Below are 5,000 nucleotides of genomic sequence, written 5' to 3' on the forward strand. Positions count from 1 at the left end.
AAAAACATGAGTTGTTAATTTATGAATTAATTTTTTATTTACGAATATTTGGTTTACTAATCTGCCTTGATGACGAGTTAACTATAAAGGCGTACGAAAAATTGAATGGATAATTTTCGTGACCTGAAAGTTCGAATCCCAACTCACAAAGACACGATTCTTAACTTTTCAAATCTTCACGACACCTTTCAGATGGGGACCGGTGGGAACCAACTTTTATACCGAATGCAGTAGTGATTTATAAATAAGAACATTCCATTAAATAAGGATATTTAGAAATATTTGGTGTAGAAAAAAAAAATAATCTCTGTCGAATCCTAGTTAATGTATTATTAATAACCCGCCAAGTTCATTCTTGACAATTATTTATATTTCTGTTATTCATTAATAAACCTGTTGTTAATTTTTTTTTACAATTATTTACATTTCTATTATGTATTAAATGTTCGATCGTAACCTCCAGACAATTCGTCCCTTTCATAGTTTAGGGAAGGTTTGGAAAAACTAGTATGAACTGAAATAAACCAATAGAATATAATTAGCTACCGTCCAGTCACCAAATGAGTCATATCCTTGTTACTAAGACAAGTGTTCTCCTTATCAGTGATGCAATAGAAAGAAAGAAGAGTCTGTGAGTTGAGTAATTTCTGAAAGTTATCAAGAATAAGGGGACATTATCGAAGGCAAAGTTCAAGATCCACTTTGATTTACCAAATATTAGTGTTTGGTTATGGCTTCCGTCTAACATTTTAGTAAAATGTAAACTTATGTGAAACTGGAAGAATTTCACCTGTATACACATCAAACAAATTTACGCACAAACACATATAGAGTATATTTACACAAGTATTATCATTTACGCAGAAGTGTTGGACCCAGAACCCATTGCTCGTCCGATTCAAAGCAAGTCTTTTTAAAAGGAAGTCGTTTACACTTTACCTTGTTTACATAACTTACCCATAAGGTAAACAGACACATTTGTGCTCTAACTTGAATGTTCCTTTCCGAACTCTGCCTCGCCTGGGGATTGAACTCGAGTTTCCCTCTTACTAAGGCGAGTATTATTAGTAACTTAGTAACATGTGTTATCTCACTAGTGATGACCCATCGTTAGATACTAGGAAGAGGGGGGGGGGGTAATAATTTGAGGCTTTTTTTATTGAATACTTCCACCACATTGTTGAAAGCGACGGCTTATATTTGTGCCTTGACGTTTGTCTGATGTGGTAGTTGATAATCAGGGCGAATTAGGGCATAGGGCTAGCAGCTGCATTCCAAAGAATATTAAGGTTCACACCTCAAGGAAAATATCTTAGTGAATATATATAAATTATATATCCATATCTCAGTGAGAATACCTTAACTTGAAACGGTTTGTGTATCTTCATGATCAGCAAAGCTGTACTAGTGAGGGTCACCCATACTAGGTTGGTTTGCTGTGGCCGATCAGAATAAGGTTTCCCACCGTCACCAATTCGTAGTGGCCAGCGTGGTGTGGAAAACTGGCCATACCTCAGACAGGAATAAGGACATGATGTCCTAAAGTGGACTAGAAATGGCTGCATTTGTCGTAGTTGTGTATATGTAAAGTATACACACACACACACACACAGACACACACACATATGTATATATATTATATATGTGTGTGTGTGTGTATACACATAAATACCATGTACATAATTATGCAGTATATATTCGGGTATTATATATATATATATATATATATATATATATATATATTATATATATAACTATATATATATGTATGTATATATGTGTATATATATACAGAGAGAGAGAGAGAGAGAGAGAGAGAGAGAGAGAGAGAGAGAGGAGTCCCAATAGTAAATGATTTATTCATGACTTCAAGCGAAACCACTCGTCTAGATTACGGAACATCTTGGAATTGGGAATGGTTATTCAAATAAATTCAACTGTGCACGAGTTTGGAATTTAGACTTTGAGTTAGTAACGATGAAACTGACATATGATACACAAAGACGTTAATTCGTCTGTTATTTGTTGGGCTGATTGAAGATCTTATGTCAATAGCAAGAGAACATTTAAGATATTAAGATATCACTTGAGGCCGAATGTCTAATATGTATATATATATATATATATATATATATATATATATATATATATATATATATATATATATATATACTGTGTATATATATATATACTTTATATATATATATATATATATATATATATATATATATATTATATTTATATATATATATATATATATATATATATATTTATATATATATGTATATATATATATATATATATATATATATAATATATATATATATATTTATATATATATGTTATATATATATATATATATATAGAGAGAGAGAGAGAGAGAGAGAGAGAGAGAGAGAGAGGAGAGAGAGAGAGAGAGAGAGAGAGAGAGAGAGAGAGAGAGTTTTTAATTGAAAAGAACAATGCTAATCAAGTACACTATTAGATAAGTACTGGCAAAGTCGGAATACAAGTTAATGAGAGAGAGAGAGAGAGAGAGAGAGAGAGAGAGAGAGAGAGAGAGAGAGAGAGAGAGAGTTATTTTTATTTTAAAAAAGCAATGTCAATCAAGTGCAATCTTAAATAACAACTGTCAAAGTCGGAATACATGTTAATGAGAGAGAGAGAAGAGAGAGAGAGAGAGAGAGAGGAGAGAGAGAGGAGAGAGAGAGAGAGAGAGAGAGAGATTTTATTTTCAAAAGTTCACTATTATACAAGAGCTGCCAACGCCGGTACAACGTAAATGAAATATTATAAACTATGTTATAATGCTGCATGAGATATGTGGTAGAAAGTATTCTCCCAAATTAACTATTCATTATACAATTATCAGTGATAAACAGTGTTTTCAGGAGATTTTGGCACTAAAATAAACAAAGCACTCATTATGTACTAGTATAATCTATTCTAATATGTGTAATCTATTAACAACACATCAACAAATGTAGCCGTTACTAAGCCACTGCTCGACAAAGTCATCAGATATGTCCCTTATTCATGACCTAGCTGGTCATTGTGGATAGGTGATGGTGGGAGACTTTCTGATCTCTAGTAGCAAACTAACCTAGTATGGGTAGCCTTGGCTAATACAGCCTTGCTTATGGTGATATACATATTCTTTCTCACCACGTTAAGGTGTCTCCACTGCATATAGGAGTTACTTTGTATATAGATACATGTATAAACTGTATGCAATGTATACTGCTAAAGGAATAAATCAAGAATCCACACGATAATGGCATCAGACATGTCCTTAGTCACGACTGTGGTTTGGACATTTCAATACCATACTGGTCATTACGGATTGGCGATGGTGGGAGACTTTATTCTGATCGCTCGCAGCAAACTAGCCCAGTATGGTTGGTCCTGACTAATACAGCTTTTACTGATCATGGCGTTACACAAACAATTTCACCAAGTTAAGGTATCTCCACTGTATATAGAAGTCACTGTGTATATCAAGACCTGTATAAACTGTATGCAATGTATACTTCTAAAGGATAAATAAAAACTGTGTGAACTGACTTTGTGACGGGTGACACACCCACCGTGTTTTTCGACCAGGAAGAATCACCACTCGTGAATTCTTACAGAATTGTGAGATAAATGATAAGAGAAGAGACGTCACACGTAACGAGCTAAAGCAGACGACGTCTCTGACCTAAAAAACTATAATGGGTTTGTCAAGGGAAAATAAATGGGTTTTTTATGTTTTCTCAAACAGCATCAAGGAGCGCATACGTCATTTTTTAATATTTCTTATTTTCTGTGGTAAGGGCCAAGACTTCGCTTTAAAAGATCTCTCTCTCTCTCTCTCTCTCTCTCTCTCTCTCTCCTCTCTCTCCTCTCTCCTCTCCTCTCTCTCTCTCTCTCTCACTCTCTCTCCTCTAATAAGTGCTTTTAGTCAGCCTTCCGCTTCATCCCACTTTTCCTCCCTCGGAAGTTCCTAAAGTGGCATTGGCAGAACTGACACGGTCCATTTTAAGGCAATGTTTACGTAGTACTCACGTTTCGTTGCATTCTAATGCCGTCATTGTGGGAGTTTTGGTGAAACTATTAACATTCCATACCCATCTCTATTTCTGTATGTGTAAATTAATTTTTTTCATCATTAATCTGTGTCTCTTTACAAATTAGAGTCCAAAGAAAACTCCTCAGTCACTTTCATTTGTTCTTTAACTGTAGAGTCGCGGATGAACCCTTTGTGAAATAACACATACACATGCACACACATACACACACACACAGCAGTTATGAAGAAGCAAGTTTTGAAGTTCGAAAGTGGAAAAGTGCCAAGAACTGACATGATCTTAAGGTGCATGTGACAGTATGGTGATGAAAATGTAATGAGTAAGTCTGGGTAGAGGAAATGTTCCAAACTGATTTATATTGCTCTATACGAAAAAAAAATGTGAAAAGGAAAAAATGTATGTACAACAAAAATTACATGTGCATAACATTACTCATTGCTGTAATGTATAATGTTGCTTTCTTTGTATAAAAAAAAAAATGTGAAAATTGAAACTGTATGTACAAAAAAAAATTGCACGTGCATAAACATTACTCATTGCATAAGAAAATGTGTATGAAATTTGTTTTTGTTATGGTTAGAAAGAAGAACAGTTAGGCTGAAGAACAGTGTGATTTGGAACACGAAGTTTGCGTTTGATTCGCTTCCTTGTTTTGAAACAAGAAAATTAGAAATTTGTAAACAAAAAGACGATCACGCGAAACATGCTTTTGTCATTGTGGAAAAGGAGAATATATTATCTGAACTTTTTTTAATAATTCATCGATGGCGTGAAGAGAGAATTGCAGGGAAAAGGAGAATATATTATCTGAACTTTTTTTAATAATTCATCGATGGCGTGAAGAGAGAATTCAGGGAAATGTTAACTTTTATAAGTGTGAGTTAGAGAAATCAGAAGCTGCCAATGAAAGTGTAAGATGCTGACTTGTGC

This window comes from Palaemon carinicauda, chromosome 40 (assembly GCF_036898095.1).
Source record: "Palaemon carinicauda isolate YSFRI2023 chromosome 40, ASM3689809v2, whole genome shotgun sequence".
NCBI classification, from domain to species: Eukaryota; Metazoa; Arthropoda; class Malacostraca; order Decapoda; family Palaemonidae; genus Palaemon; species Palaemon carinicauda.